This window comes from Hyla sarda, chromosome 4, assembly GCF_029499605.1.
Source record: "Hyla sarda isolate aHylSar1 chromosome 4, aHylSar1.hap1, whole genome shotgun sequence".
Taxonomy (NCBI): domain Eukaryota; kingdom Metazoa; phylum Chordata; class Amphibia; order Anura; family Hylidae; genus Hyla; species Hyla sarda.
The window spans coordinates 395,578,754-395,588,239 of NC_079192.1; positions in this window are offsets into that span (position 1 = coordinate 395,578,754).

A 9,486-nucleotide genomic window follows, 5' to 3' on the forward strand; every position below is an offset into this window, starting at 1 on the left:
ATCTGTTTAACCTTCTGGCACCAGTTGATTTAAAAAAAATGTTTTCCAGTGGAGTACCCCTTTAAGAATATGATGAAAACTCATCATTGGAGAACTATTGAGCTATCATATTAAGGGTACTACTATCTATGTACATTTCATAGATAGATGCCTCATTAATCGTCCCCTATTGAGTTTCACAGACTGAAATAGAATGAGTATATAAAACTATTTACCATGAAATGGGGATGAATTGTATATGAATATGGGCAGCCAAGGCTGCAAAATGTTCTATATGACAGGTGCAGGTAAAAGATTACAGGAAGAATACGGTGCAAAAAATTGTTGTGTAGCATGTAATTCGGAATATTATGTTGAAAGCGGCAGATCATTACTACAATGTATTATTTCTTTTTGGTGCATGTTTCCAAATAATGCAGTGATTTGGCTTGGAAACATGTTCGAAGCTTATATTGGTAAAGTCCATCAAAGTAGCACTTATTCTGTATCCTATGTGTCAGATTGTGGGAAGTCCGACCACTGTGACCCCCCCACAATCTCCTGTATGGGCCTCGGCTCTCCTTCCAAATGGAACTAGCCGACCACCGCACAAAGTGGCAACCGACACGCCCCCTCCATGCAGCTTTATGGGAGAGCTGGAAATTCCCAAGTGAAGTGTTCCGGCTCTCCCCTAGAAATGCTTTGGGGGCATGTCAGCTGTCGCTTTGTGCACGCTCCATATAAAAGGAGAGCCGGGCCCCGGTAGATTGCGGGGGGCGGTGTTCCAAGCAATCAGACCCCTTTGCAATCTGACACTTATTCCGTGTTCTTAGTATAGGGGATCCGTTTTTACATCCCCGAGTACTCCTTTAATTTAGGCCTCCAATGGTTTCCATTATATAGCAATCTGTTTGTTGTGGAGACCAGTTTTGGTCTTGACCTCTTCCAATGCAATGTAAGAGACTTATTCTTTCGGATTGCTTACAGACTATCGTAAAAGTTGAAAGAGATTTACATTATAATAGCAGATGAAATGTGGAGGTATGGAATGTTTTGAAAGTTACCGAGGTCATTCGTAGATTGTGTTTCGATGTTTTGAGTCATAGTCTTGGTGGATCTTGGTATGACCAAAAGTAGAGTGAACTGTTCAGTCTAACAGGTTGAAAGAATTCTTAATGCAAAGTTAGATGAGATTTGCAGGTTTTGGAATCACTAAATGACCTGGTTTGTTCTCAGATTGTAGGAAAGAAAATATATACGTTGTGTTCTCGGAATGTTGGAAATAAAAGCTATCATTTATGAAATAGTGGACATTAACTATATAAAGTAAATTCAGAATAATGTGTCTTATGAGGAGAAAAAGCAGATATCTTTAGGGTGGGGGTGGGGGGGGGTGTGAAAGAGAACCTTTATCACTTAACACCACCTTCTAATTTTTAACTGGTAGCCAACAATTTTGCTCCTTAGGTTCCATTGTCTACATCATTAAAGCCAGAGTAGCTCAACAGACTAAACAATGAATGGTCTAGATGGCCATATTTATGGAATTGTTGGGTGCTCTTACATATGGCAGACCTAATGCCACTTACAGAGAGCTTCAAAAACATAGATCAAATTGCTTCTTGTAGCATTGACCTTAGCTGGTCCTGCACAAGGGACATTATAATGTCAACCCAATGTGCATTAGTGACAGATGTAAAATTAAAGTATTCCCCATGAAATATTTTTGTCCTATGAGAGAGTAATAATAACCATACCAATTATAGTCTATTTTGTGCCCTATTTTCTGACAATGACCATTAGCCATCCAGTCTTGTCCGAGGCTTCTTAATCCCAAACTATTTCATTGTTTCCACTGACACATTGAAGGGAGGTCTTGGAATAGCTGACATACCAATACAATAGCGTTACATCAGGGTCATTTTGGGCCATTGCATTCACTCACTTAATGGAAAACAACCTGAAATACTCACAGTGGACATAAAATGTAGCGTCTCTGCGTGTGGTCTCCTCATACGGAATCCATGGAATGCTCACAACACAGCAGGTGCAGATTCTAAACCATGGGCCGTGTACAAGAGTGGGATAATGGAAGGAAATAGTAATTTATTAGTAACTATATGTATCATTTCTGATCTTAAAAAAGATTTCTTAGAGGGGTTGTCCACTTTGAACAATCTTTTTTTGTTAGTCGTAGATGGACCACCATAAAACAGTTTTTGTCAAGCATGGCCTAGCCAGGTCTCCCAGAGGAAGACTTGGCCACTCTCCATTCTGGCTTCTTAATAGAGATTTTCCCTAATCCTTTAATAAGGTATTGTAAAAGGGCTTTCTCAGATAGATTTCTCAGATGGATCCATTTTGAAGAATTGTATCAAGGCCCAAGATTAGATTGTTCAGGTTTGGATCATTATGTTAAATGATTAAAGAGGTTAGAAAGTGGCTTGTGGTGGGTTCTTGTAAGAGACTTGATCTTGCTAGTAATGGTTTAGGGGTTGTCCCACCAATGCCACTTGTTCCCTATTGACAGGATAGGTGATAAGTCTATGGTCAAAGGGATTCCCAGTAAGAATGGAAGTTCCAAATTTGCCATTGGATTGGAGTAGTGGTTACATGTGTTTTCTACTACTCTATTCATTGTCTATTGGACTGCCAGAGAAGCTGAATGCTGTATGCCCCATGATTGTACACTTATCTCCTCTCATGTGGATAGGGTGGGACAATTTCTTGAACCTCTTCAAAAAAAAAACTCCCCAAAATTCATTGAAATGGTCTTCTAGAGGGTTAAACCTCTCAAAGAAGATGCCCGGTATGCAAGTATATGATGAAACTGGAAATCTGTCCCTGGAAATCTGCACTCGTACTGCATGTGACTACATCTTCTGAAAGTCTGTCCATTGTCCTCGAATAGGTCAGCTCTGACTCATAGCTTCTTATATACAATATATGACTAACCTTCATAGAGTGCAAAAGGAACTACCCTGCCTATTCTTGAACTGACTCCTTAGAGATGCGTCTAGCTACCCTGTCCCAATTTATGTCCACCATTTTTAGACCTCCTAAAAATATACGGCACACTGTAAAGGTCAGCTTTGCATTAACAAGTAGACTTCTGGGAATTGAAGTCATACGTAGCCAATAACCCTGTTGTGTTTCATGTTCCTCTAAGGAAACTTTTTAACAGCCTTTACTTCTACTCTAGGTATTTTTTTTTTACCAGACTTTACCAGACAACAGACATATTTTAAACCAGACCATAATGGGGTACATGAGGTATGACCTTTACTATGTACTCATTGTAGAGGTGATAAATTATTAAATGATGGTTCTCTCCAAGGATGGCTTAAAGGGGTTGTGCGCTGCCCTGCCTTTTGGAGCTCCACTCGCAGCGTCCGGAGGTTCATTACTCTGAACGCTGTGTGCGGGCTTCCGTGTTCGCGGCCGCTCCCTCGTGACGTCACGCCTGGCCCCTCGTGACGTCATGCCCGCCCCCTCAACGAAAGTCTATGGGAAGGGGGCACGACCGCTGTCACGCCCCCTTCCCATAGACTTTGGTTGAGGGGGCGAGCATGACGTCATGCCCGATCCCTCGTGATGTCACGCCCGCCCCCTCAACGAAAGTCTATAGGAAGGGGGCGCGAACGAGGGGGCGGCCGCGAACACGGAAGCTCGCACACAGCGTTTGGAGTAATGAATTTCCAGACGCTGCGAGCGGAGCTCTGAAAGGCAGGGCAGCGCACAACCCCTTTAAAGGGGTACTCCGGCCCTAAGACATCTTATCCCCTATCCTTATCCAAAGGATAGGGGATAAGATGTCTGATTGTGGGGGTGCCACTGCTGGGGACCCCCACAATCTCTCATGCAGCACCCACCTGTGTGAGCTCCACACAGTGCTGGAGGCTCCGAGTTTGAAGTGTTAAGACCACAGGGCCGGAGTATCGTGATGTCACACCCCGCACCCTCAATGCAAGTCTATTGGAGGGGGTGTGATGGCCGCCACGCCCCTCCCATTGACTTGCATTGAGGGGGTGGGGCGTTATGTCACACAGGGGTGGAGTCGTGAGGTCATGATACTCTGGCCCCGTGGTCGTAACACTTCAGACTCGGAGCCTCCATCGCTGCGTAAAGCTCACACAGGTGGGTGCTGCATGAGAGATTGCGGGGGTCCCCAGCAGAGGGACCCCCACGATCAGACATCTTATCCCCTCTCTTTTGGAGAGGGGATAAGATGTCTTAGGGCCGGTGTACCCCTTTAAGGAGGGGATCACAGTCAAGGTTCTCTCTTTACAAAATGTAACATAGACCCCAGGAGAAACAAGGGACTAAATTGAAAATTAAGCCAATTTAAGAATAACCAACCATTGTATGTCGACAACAACTATGTGGTTATAGTTGTCTCCATGGTTACAGACTACAAACAAACCCTGTGTAGTCAGATCCTGCAGTTATATACCCTTCCATATGTCCACTAGCTCTTTTACCTTACATTCAGTAGGATAGTAAAAGGTATGCAGGATCAGAATACACAGTTTGTTTGTAGTCCGTAACCATCGAGATGCATAGATCTGCATAGAAACTGTAGACCCAAAAAGGAAGAAGATTTTTAACTAAGGCTAATTGCAAAGTCCCTTTATTTTTTTTATTTGAAATGTAATGATTAAATTAGTAGTGAAGGTGAAAACATTAAGATCCATTATTAAAGGGGTACTCCACCCCTAGACATCTTATCCCCTATCCAAAGGATAGGGGATAAGATGTCTGATCGCGGGGGTCCCGCCGCTGGGGACCCCCGCATTCTACCATGTGGCACCCACCTGTAACGGCTTCTGGAACCACAGGAGGCCCTCAGGCTAATACCATCCCGACCACAGGGACGTAAGATCGTGACGTCATGACTCCGCCCCCGTGTGATGTCACACCCGCCCCCTCAATGCAAGTCTATGGGAAGGGGCGTGACATAAGATGTCTAGGGGGTGGAGTACCCCTTTAAGGGAAAAAAATGTATCCCCTATCCAAAGGATAGGGAATACATTTTAGATTGTAAGGGGTCCGACCGCTGGGAAGGCTGTATCTACAGCTCTCCCAGCTCACCGCTTTGTGTGGGTGTCAACATGCTCCGCTCCTGGGGAGAGCCAGGCTCCCGTGCAGGAGATTTAAGAGTGTGGGACCCTCCTCAATCTAAAACTTATCCCCTGTCCTTTGGATAGTTGATAAGTTTTCTGCATGATAGTTCTCCTGTAATAGATTTTTGGATCACTGCAGTATAGTGATATGTATTTGCCAAGACTAGGGCTATGCTGCACAGCACCACGAGTGATGGTGGGTAACTGTGGTCTTGAATGTAATCAAGGCCTTAAAGGGGTACTCCGGTGGAAAACGTTTTATTTATTTTTTTTCAAGTCAACTGGCGCCAGAAAGTTAAACAGATTTGTAAATTACTTCTATAAAAAAAATCTTAATCCTTCCAGTACTTATTAGCATGCTGAATATTGCAGAGGGAATTCTTTTCTTTTTGGAACGCAGAGCTCTCTGCTGACATCACGAGCACAGTGCTCTCTGCTGACATCTCTGTCCATTTTAAGAACTGTCCAGAGTAGGAGAAAATCCGCATAGCAAACATATGTTGCTCTGGACAGTTCCTAAAATGGACAGAGATGTCAGCAGAGAGCACTGTGCTCATGATGTCAGCAGAGAGCACTGTGTTCCAAAAAGAAAATAATTTCCTCTGTAGTATTCAGCAGCTAATAAGTACTGGAAGGATTAAGATTTTTTAATAGAAGTAATGTAAACATCTGTTTAACTTTCTGGCACCAGTTGATTAAAAAAAAAAAAAAGTTTTCCACCAGAGTACCCCTTTATGGGGTACTTGCTTGATGATGTACGTGAGTTGGGGGTACTATGCTTAGCAACGGTGTTGGGGGGAAGCAGACAGGCTAGAGGTGAGTCAAGGCTACTGGTTGGTGTTTTTCTATATATTCTCTATACAGTTGCCCTCACAGACTTTATCTGAGCTGTCTAGGCTGCCCTGTTGCTGTCATGTAGATACTCTCTGTATTACAACTTTAATAAAGTGTGTATTACAAAGTGTGAAGGATCCATGTGCTCATAATACACTCTATGGGGGACATTTATCATTGCATTTAGAGCTGTTTTGTTGTCTATAGTTGGCGCAGTTTAGGCACAGTGGGAGTTTTTTTTGCTACTTTTTTGCGACTTTTCAAATTCTTTACAATGTTGACTTGCAGTTCACCATTTATCCTTTTCACTATGCAGTGATCACGTATTTATCAAGTGCGACTTATGTGAAAACTCGCAAATTTTTTGCGCAAACACTTCCAAAAAGTCGCAAAAATACACCAGCCCAGACTTGGCTTAGCTTTTTGGTGTATGTAGGAAAGTCGCAAATTTTTGCGCAGCAGGATTAAAAAGTCCCAAATTTTTGCACAACGAATAAACCGGATAAATTCCAGGAAATGTGTATCTGCACAAAATTTATCAAATTCCCAGCGTTCATTTAATACATTTGGTGCTACTACACGTTACCAGTACACAAAAAAAGGTGTAAGAAAATGCTTCACCTACACCTACAATAATAAATGCTTCACTTATACCTACAATAATAAATGTCCCCCTGTGTTCTGACACTTTGTATCACTATTTTTGCTCAGTGCTCAGCCCCTTAAAAGGGTACTCCGCTGTTCAGCATTTGGAACAAACTGTTCCGAACGCTGGAGCTGGCGCCGGGAGCTTGTGACATCATCGCCACGCCCCTCATGATGTCGCACCCTGCCCCCTCGATGCAAGCCTATGGAAGGGAGCGCGACAGCTGTCACGCCCCCTCCCATAGACTTGCATTGAGGGGGCGGGGCGTGACTTCATGGGGGGAGAGAGCTATGACATCACGAGCTCCCAGCACCAGCTCCAGCGTTCAGAACAGTTTGTTCCAAACGCTGAACAGCAGAGTACCCCTTTAACCGTGAAATGCGTTGGCATGCAACAACTATCACTATGCATAAGGATATGACTTAGGAATCTTCACATTATGCAATCACAAAAAAAGGTAATTGTATTACATTTTATATTGTTGTTTTTCTTTAGTTTTGTAAATAATTAATGTGAGATGATTCAACAGTCCGATAAGTAAAATGTGTGAAGGTGAATCAGGAGTATATAAACCAGGAATTCTGAAACTTTTTGAAATAGGGGAACTCCTAAAAAAGACCCGATTTATTATCTACAGTAAAAGTAACAAGTCTTTGTGATAATGTCTTTTAGAGACTCCCAGCCTGGTTCCAAAGAATACCACAATTTTACAATGATTTCATGATTAAGGGCTTGAATTAAGCCCGAAACGCGTCGGCTTGGATGTTTTTACCTTTGGATTCTCCATGTTTTAAATGACTCCATTAAAGCTTGAATTTTAACAGTTTTTTTTCTGCTGAGAAGCTGGATCCCCCATTGTTTGGTCCACGATATTACAAGCCTGGTTGGGATACCCTGCCATGCACATAGGATAGCTAATGTGCTCATTTGGCTGCTGTCTATCTTTCCTGAACCCTTATGTATACATCCTCAGTTCTGTTGAGTGTGCACGCATTCTTAAATGGGCATTCCCATCTCAACTTGCTATCCCCTATTAATAGTATAGGGAATAACAATATTGATTGGTGGCGATCCACCTACTGAGACCCCCACCAATCCCAAGAATGGGACAAAATTGTCCCTAGAATGAAAGGTACACACCACACTTGGGCAGCCAGTGCTCCATTCATTCTCTGTGGAGTCACCGAACATTTCCAAATCTAGCGCTCGACAATATTCAGAAGTCTCATAGAGAGTGAATAGAGCTGTGGCTATGTATGCACGTTAACAGTCCCTTTATTTGGGGGACATTTGGCCTCCTTTCTCATGATCTGTGGGGGGTCCCTTAAGTTTGTTACACACTAAACAGCTAGTTAACCTTTACCTGTGGATAGGGCATATATCAATCTTAAAGGGGTACTCCGCTGCTCAGCGTTTGGAACAAAATGTGCCGTATGGTTAGAGCCGGCGACGGGAGCTTGTGATGTAATAGCCCCGCCCCTAATGATGTCACGGCCTCCCCCTCAATGCAAGTCTATGGGAGGGAGCGTGACATCCGTCACGCCCCCTCCCACAGACTTGCATTGAGGGGGCGGGGTGTGATGCCATGAGGGGCGGGGCTACGACATGACGAGCTCCCGGCGCCGTCAAATGCTGAGCAGCGGAGTACCCCTTTAATATAACCCCCTTTAACTCATGCATCAGAAAAGTAGATTCTACAGTAATAGAGTATAGGTTCCACAGTGTCTATGGTGGGGCTTGTGAAGAGAGGATCCTAAACTTAGGCTCTCTGCATGAGTGGTGTCAAACTTTACAAGGTTCCTTCCAATTTTAGGGTACGTTCACACGGGCAGATTATCTGTGGAATTTCCACAGCGTATTTGCTGGGGAAAATCGACAGCGGATTTACTACAATTGACTTCAATGGGTCCAAAGGAAGATCTGCAAGTCTGCCTCTATTGAGCATTTTCTGCTGATCCATTGAAGTCAATGGTAGAAAAAGCCTGTGCAGAAATTCCGCAGGTAATCCCTTATGATGGTCCAGAAAGGTAATCCAATGCTGGATCCACTTGTCCCTGGATAGACGTGTACGTAGATATGACCCAGCACAGGGAGAAGACAGATGGGGTTCCTTAACCCCTCACTTATAGGTAGAATTATCATCAACACTGACTCTGCCAACTAAATGGCTTCCTCCGTGCATGGGCAACAAAGCATAAGGGGTCAAACATTTTGTACATTTTGTTATTAGGCCCTTAAACACACCAGTGTTTACCTCATAGCTTATGGTCTCCGATTCCAGGTCTATTGCACACACAAAACTCATCATGTTCTTACCAATGATATATACCTCATACTGGAGTATTGTTGACTTCTGACAAAGATTGTAAATTTATAGGTAAGCAGAAATATCCAGTCATGTATTTCTAAAAGGTTATGATTCTATTTTTTATACAAATGTGCTGTGCACAAATGTTTCATGTAATCCTGAAATAAATTCTTTTTTTATGTACTGTGCTGCGTTTTGGTGTTTGTTGGTGTTTTTATGTTCTTTATTCTTATATATGTATAAACAACGTCCCTTCATGAGATTCCTAACATTTCTGTAAATCACTTTATTTGCCATTAAAACAGCTCTAAAGTCTTGGCCACTAGTACGTCCTTTCCTTAAAATCTGTGGTCCACTGCCTGTTGTTAGGGCAATTCTGTCTCTAGTACCAGTCACAACAAGACAGGACACAAGTAGTGGGAGTGAGGCTTAATATGTGCTATGTGTAGGAAAGAGGAGAAGGAAGAAAGACTGTGTACCTGCATGCTGTGTCTCTTTTCCAGAGGATCTGCAATGTTCCGGAAAAATAAATCAAAGCTTCCTCTCATATCAGCATCAGCAGTTCAGGGCTTAGTTTAACCATGCCCTTGCTGTGC